Genomic DNA, 7,544 nt, shown 5'->3' with positions numbered 1-7,544 from the left:
GGGTCTTCGGTACTTCGCCTGCGAGCCTCATACACGCTAGCGGAGGTAGTCGCACATACGACGGGAGACAGAGGGCTACGCTTCGGGATCGATTTGGAACGCACGAAGCTTGACAGTTGGTGATTCGCTGCCTATTTACAGACGACACATTGCCTGGTAGAACAGGTGTCTGAGGCCTTGTGTAACCCCTCGTTATGTATCTGGTCTTTTCTGGAAACTAAAATTTATTCGAACTGGATATAAACGATGCCCATACTTCATAGAACGCCACTATTTCCCATTTTAAAATAGAGAAAACTAAATAAAAAGAATAACAAGAGCCAATGAAATAGAATATTATATGCAAAGTAGAAACAGGCTTTATTCAAAGAGTTTCTAATGAACGTACCTTTCTTTTCACAACGACTATACAGGCTCTTTCAAAAAGGACTTCAAAATTTAGAAAATCCACATAAATTAATTCATAGTACCTACAGAGGTGTTTGCAGTGTCAATTTGTAGGGAAATACATCAAGTTTTGTCTCGCGTACTTCGCTAGTTCCGAATCGCATCGTAAGGAGCGCTAGCGGCAGTTGCGTTAAAGATGTTTGTCTTCACTGGATCCGAGCGTGATAGCTCTGTATTTTGTCTTGAATCTAAGTCGGCGACAACAGCTCAGCGTAATTTCTGACCCAAGTGCGCTAAAGATCGTTCTAGGTGGCTTACAGTTTATGAGTGGCATAAATCTTATGTAGAAACAGGGTGCTCGGTAAGACACGGGAAATAATAAGGTCGTCCTAGAACATCTGATGACGTTGAGCGAGTGAGACAACGTTTTGTCAACAGTCCTAAGAAAGTGACCCAGCGTGCATTTCGCGAACTGCGAATCCCACATATGGCGGTTTGGTGTTTGTTGAGAAACCATTTGCATCTGAAACCGTATAGACTGACGATCGTACAAGAAATGAAACATGCTCAAAAAATTGCTCACAAAAACACCTGTGCGGATAAGTTAAATCGATTACACGGAGATGAGCATTTTTTGGTCAAAATCATCATCGACTTTTCACTTAAGTGCCAAGGATAACACACATAACTGCAGGATTTGGGGCAGCGAAAATCCACATCAAGCACTGCAACGTGTTCGTGATAGCCCTAAACTGAACTTTTTTGTGCACTGAGCAATAACAGCGTCTACGGTCCCTTTTTTACGCGAGAGAACGATCGACTTGGATATGTTACAACAATTTTTGATACCACAGATCGATGAGGATGACCAAGAACGAGTTGTTTATTTCATGCAAGATGGTGCATCACCCCACTACCTGGCTGACGTCCGGGATTTTCTCAGTGACAGCTTTCCAGGTCAATGGATTGGCCGTGAGGCGCCAATTTCATGGCCTCCACGTTCCCTAGACCTGATTTTTTTATGGGGATTCATGAAGGATGTCGTGTTCTTACCTCCTGTGCCTGCCTCTCTACCTGAACGTTGAGCAAGAATTTACGCCGCCACTGAGCAAGTTATACGTGTAATGCTACAGCGAGTTTGGGGAGAAATTGTCTTCCGATGCGATGTGTGCTGGATAACCAACGGAAGCCACATTTAACATCTTTAGTTTAAGGTAGAAATTCTTGATGTGTTTCCCTACAAAATAACGCTAAACCCAGCTATATATTGTCTTTCAATAAATTTATATGAACTTCTAAGTTGTAAAGTTCTATTTGAAACACCCTGTGTAAGCCCAACGCACATATCGCTAACATCTTTAGCGTCTGGGACTCCTTAGCCTCTGGGGGTCTTTGTGTTGGAGATATTTTAGTGCCCGAGCTTTTAGCGTTTGATTCCTGAGTATTCGCGTCTCTTACGTTCATGCGCCATTGCGTGAAATATTTAACTTAATTGGAAGCCGGACTCATTAAAAGTAAAGTGCTGTTATTTTAATTTATTATCAAAAGCACGAAAACTAATAAACTAGGATAACGCTAACATCCAACTAACATCTCAGTCGATAAAAGATCGATGTCATCAGTTCCAATTTAACCATTTATTCGGCATTGTTGCTCTCAAGCAACATCAAAATTTCATACTGTTTTCAGCAACAAGTTTCAAGCTTTGGCTTTGGAAGGATAACTGTGCTAGCATGCAACATTTAAAGTCTCAAATACTGCGATATTCTGATTTCTCTGGTGAAATGTTTGTGAATAGCGTGTATCTCTAACAGTCAACATCCAAGGTTATGTGAGCACCAGTTACAAGTTTGGGAGTTTGTTTAATTTTGTGGTGCTGGTTTTAATTGTGCAACGAAAACTTCGCATGAACGGAAAAGAAGAATTGTTGAGGGTGAGCTGCTAGACAAATGTGTCGGCGAATTCTTACCTGGAACATTGCGAACGGACTTATCTTTTCTGGGAAGGCAAAGCTTGACATGCGTACTGGATGGACAATAAGACCAGAAGAAGAAGTAAGCAGGGACTCCTTCGCCTGTGAATGACATACGATACGTCAGTTTGGGACCAAAAGTGATGATGCCGACTTCGTCCTCAGGAATAATTGACTGAAAAATATGCAAAATGTGGAACTATTCTGTGCTTTATACCAAAAACTACTTGTTTCAATACATTTCACATGCAATAGTGCAAAACGCAAGCATTTTTTTCGGCCACGAGAACAACTTTGTAGTATTTGTATTGTAGCTACCCTGAGCCTTTTGCTGGCAGTGATACTTGCAGGTAACATAGTGCACTTTGAAACAATGTGCTTAAAATCTTGCATCTAATCTAAGTAATTTAATAATTTTCTTCACAATATTAATTTGTGTGCCAAATAAAGAATTAAAAACTTCAGTTGTTGCCGAAGCTACTATTCAAACGTCACGTCGCAGCTTCACTTTCGATTATAGACCCTGTTTAGACTTCTATTGTCCAGCTAAAGTCCTCCTGAAAATGCCACATGTACGCTGATAACCTCCCGTTGTATGTAAGTGGAAAACTCATAATCCTGAAGACAGCTATCGAGTATATCAGTACTGATCTGTGTGCATTATCAAAATGGGCGCAGGATATATGGTAAAACTCAACCTATCGAAAACCCAAGCTGTGCTGGTCCATCATTCTACGCTCTTTAGCCCGAAATATCGGGAGCCCCTACTAACTTCAACTGTAAATGGGACAAATATCAACTTCTCTCATTCAGTAAAGAGTCTAGGAGTATTTACAGATGAAAATCTAAATTGGACGGAGCACGTAATTTCAGTGTGCAGGAAGGTATCAGATTCTCTCCATGCCCTACAAAAATATATATATAAAAAACGAAAAGCTCTTCCCTCTTTATCTGAAAAATATACTCTTACAAATAATTGTACTTACAGTTATTGATTACAGTGATGTTACGCTGCAACGTCTTTCTCAGGAATGCTCAGTGTATGTGTTCATTATATTTGTGATGTTCGACTATTTTATCACATTACACTATCATACGCATAGTTATCCTGGCAGCGTTCAGACAGTCCCAGAGATTTTCAAACCCTCTACCTTCTCTACTGTCTTATCAAGGAACACCGTCCCTTCTATCTCTCTTCGACCTTAACGCCCTTGCCTGAATAACATGACAGAAAAACCCACACCCATTGGAGCAGAATCCTTTCTGTCCGACAACACTGTTCAACCACTTCTCGAAGTCCTTCTCTGTAGCAGCAACCCGACTCTGAAACCACCTCCATCTTTATATTAGAGAAATGAACAACGTCTCCAGCTTCAGAAGACAGCTAAAGGCATACATCCTAGAGCAACAATAAGAAATACCATTCTCCCTGTATGCACTCTTTCCAACTTAATCTTCGCCCTTTCCTAGTATTCTTAGTCGACACATTCTTCTTAAATTTCCTTTCCTTACAACTCACTATATCAGGGAACATATGCCTTTTACACGTACAAATTCTTTGTTCATATGCCACTACCATCATTGGCATTATTGTCCTTATTTTGTTATTGCTGTTATCACAATAAGGGGCAGCATCTTTAGTACAGGTACTATCAGTATTCAGTTTATTTCTTCATAAAAAAATACTCTGACCGAACAGCCCTTTGAACGCTCAACGGTACCGACCCGCCACCGTGTCATCCTCAGCCCACAGGCATCACTGGGTGCGGATATGGAGGGGCACGTGGATAACACACCGCTCTCCCGGCCGTATGTCAGTTTACGATACCGGAGCCGCTACTTCTGATTCAAGTAGCTCCTCGCAAGGGCTGAGTGCACCCTGCTTGCCAACAGCGCTCGGCAGACTGGATGGTCACCCATCCAAGTGCTAGCCCAGCCCGACAGCGCTTAACTTCGGTGATCTGACGGGAACCAGTGTTACCACGGTAGCAAGGCCGTTGGCTTATTAGTTCATCGTCAGTATTATTTACCCACACCGCCACTTCAGACACCCAAATGACTTCAATACTAGTTGTCATATTAAAATTTTTATTTCTTAAATAACTTTGATATAAAAAAGGCACTGTATACGTGAAACCCTGGTCCGATGTAGAAAAGTGTCTGGTGGCTGTAATCAGAGCAAGCTAAATAAATAATTAAGTGTTGTCACGAATTTTAACTAAATTTTATTTTTGAAGCTATCATGTAATGAATCTGCAGCTTCTAAAAATGCAATTTCGATTCATTCACTGCCCTCATAGGGTTTCTTACTCTGTGCAATAATTTTTAAAACTAGGTATTGCGCCTCAGTGCCTGCTCTATTGTAGTCTAATGGTTTTAAAATAGCTGATTTTTCAGCGTGAAGTTTGTATTTCAGTTGCCTTGCTTTTTTTTTCGTTAGAGCAAACTGTAGGGGGAATATCTTTCATTCCCTGAGTGAATGATTTTGAAGTGACGTTTGACCTGCTCTTTCTTCCCAAATGATACACAGTAAACAAACACATTTGTCGTTTACCTGGCTAAAGAAGAAATCAGTTTCCCATTCCGAATGAAAGAGGTCTTTTTTACTATTTCCCTGAACACGCCATCATTAGAACAAACCAAGCTTACTGTCAGTGCATAATCAAACGATCCTCGTAGGTAGTTGTCTGATATACACGCGAGAAAACAAAATGTGCACAACGCCGCGCATACACGACCAAGTAGGAAGCTGTGAAAAGTGTGCCTGGCGGACAATGCAGCATTCTTCTCTGACAATGCCAATTGCGTGGGAGCAACAACAAGTTACTGCAGTGAGCGCGGTCTGATATCAGTGCAGCAAAGCAGGTTCGCCAACCTGAGCGTCACCGCGATCTACCGAAACTATTCTCTCGTGTCACTTGTAGCTCGCGATCGACATTTTGGCGATCACCAGCTAGACACTGTTCACCTCGAAAATCCAAATTATCGCGTGATCTTCGATACGCTACGACCCATGCGTCTTACTCCCAGTCTCCTATTATTATCCCACGCTCTAGGACAACTCAAGACGCGTTGCGCCACGTTCGCTACACACATGGGCCTGTAACAGGCTGCTCAGGTATCGCGTCTATTATCACCCCCACACGCCACGACGTTTGGGTGTCATATGCGGCTCATCTTCAAACAAGGCAACCCTTTCTGTGACTTGTGTCAACTTAAATGATATTATTTGTAATAATGATTCGAAGGCGTACCAGCAGAAGACATTTAAGTGTGTACCTAGACGAACGCTCGGCGTTCAGGGTCCTCATAGAATTGATAGGAAGCAAACGGAATTATATAAACAATAAAACTGTCAGTGTGGAACGGATAAGGTGTCGCTTGCATCTTAATACACTCCTGGAAATGGAAAAAAGAACACATTGACACCGGTGTGTCAGACCCACCATACTTGCTCCGGACACTGCGAGAGGGCTGTACAAGCAATGATCACACGCACGGCACAGCGGACACACCAGGAACCGCGGTGTTGGCCATTCGAATGGTGCTAGCTGCGCAGCATTTGTGCACCGCCGCCGTCAGTGTCAGCCAGTTTGCCGTGGCATACGGAGCTCCATCGCAGTCTTTAACACTGGTAGCATGCCGCGACAGCGTGGACGTGAACCGTATGTGCAGTTGACGGACTTTGAGCGAGGGCGTATAGTGGGCATGCGGGAGGCCGGGTGGACGTACCGCCGAATTGCTCAACACGTGGGGCGTGAGGTCTCCACAGTACATCGATGTTGTCGCCAGTGGTCGGCGGAAGGTGCACGTGCCCGTCGACCTGGGACCGGACCGCAGCGACGCACGGATGCACGCCAAGACCGTAGGATCCTACGCAGTGCCGTAGGGAACCGCACCGCCACTTCCCAGCAAATTAGGGACACTGTTGCTCCTGGGGTATCGGCGAGGACCATTCGCAACCGTCTCCATGAAGCTGGGCTACGGTCCCGCACACCGTTAGGCCGTCTTCCGCTCACGCCCCAACATCGTGCAGCCCGCCTCCAGTGGTGTCGCGACAGGCGTGAATGGAGGGACGAATGGAGACGTGTCGTCTTCAGCGATGAGAGTCGCTTCTGCCTTGGTGCCAATGATGGTCGTATGCGTGTTTGGCGCCGTGCAGGTGAGCGCCACAATCAGGACTGCATACGACCGAGGCACACAGGGCCAACACCCGGCATCATGGTGTGGGGAGCGATCTCCTACACTGGCCGTACACCACTGGTGATCGTCGAGGGGACACTGAATAGTGCACGGTACATCCAAGCCGTCATCGAACCCATCGTTCTACCATTCCTAGACCGGCAAGGGAACTTGCTGTTCCAACAGAACAATGCACGTCCGCATGTATCCCGTGCCACCCAACGTGCTCTAGAAGGTGTAAGTCAACTACCCTGGCCAGCAAGATCTCCGGATCTGTCCCCCATTGAGCATGTTTGGGACTGGATGAAGCGTCGTCTCACGCGGTCTGCACGTCCAGCACGAACGCTGGTTCAACTGAGGCGCCAGGTGGAAATGGCATGGCAAGCCGTTCCACAGGACTACATCCAGCATCTCTACGATCGTCTCCATGGGAGAATAGCAGCCTGCATTGCTGCGAAAGGTGGATATACACTGTACTAGTGCCGACATTGTGCATGCTCTGTTGCCTGTGTCTATGTGCCTGTGGTTCTGTCAGGGTGATCATGTGATGTATCTGATCCCAGGAATGTGTCAATAAAGTTTCCCCTTCCTGGGACAATGAATTCACGGTGTTCTTATTTCAATTTCCAGGAGTGTATAATTAGACTGCGCTTAACTGCAATTTTGGGCAATGGTAACATAGTTTTGGTGGACCTGTTACGACTAATCAGACTTTCCGCTGCAGTGAGCGACGTATCGCAAGGGATTCTGCTGTGATTGTGCGGAGCCTTCAGCATTACATCTACAGAATTCCTAGCTGGGGCAACGAAAAAAGCATACCAAATTTAAAACAACTCAAAACCCTCAAGAGTGGCGAAGTTTTACAGAAGCTCGAAATGTAGCACGAACTTCAATGTGAGGTGGTTTTCATACTTACTACTACGAAATTCGTCTCTAAATCTGGCAGAAAATCCGGAGAGAATCCGGCCGTATGTAAAATACACCAGCGGAATGATACAATGAA

General features: G+C 44.7%; 1 pseudogene; it reads right to left on the bottom strand.

Moving 5' to 3' along the window:
* Positions 1–4,243: 4,243 nt before the first annotated feature.
* On the bottom strand, positions 4,244–4,361 carry LOC124620595 (annotated as a pseudogene).
* Between the last annotated feature and the right edge of the window lie 3,183 nt (positions 4,362–7,544).

The sequence above is a fragment of the Schistocerca americana genome, chromosome 6 (assembly GCF_021461395.2).
Source record: "Schistocerca americana isolate TAMUIC-IGC-003095 chromosome 6, iqSchAmer2.1, whole genome shotgun sequence".
Taxonomy (NCBI): Eukaryota; Metazoa; Arthropoda; class Insecta; order Orthoptera; family Acrididae; genus Schistocerca; species Schistocerca americana.
The sequence above is the reverse complement of the archived record's forward strand: the minus strand, read 5'-3'. Positions and strand labels throughout refer to the sequence as shown.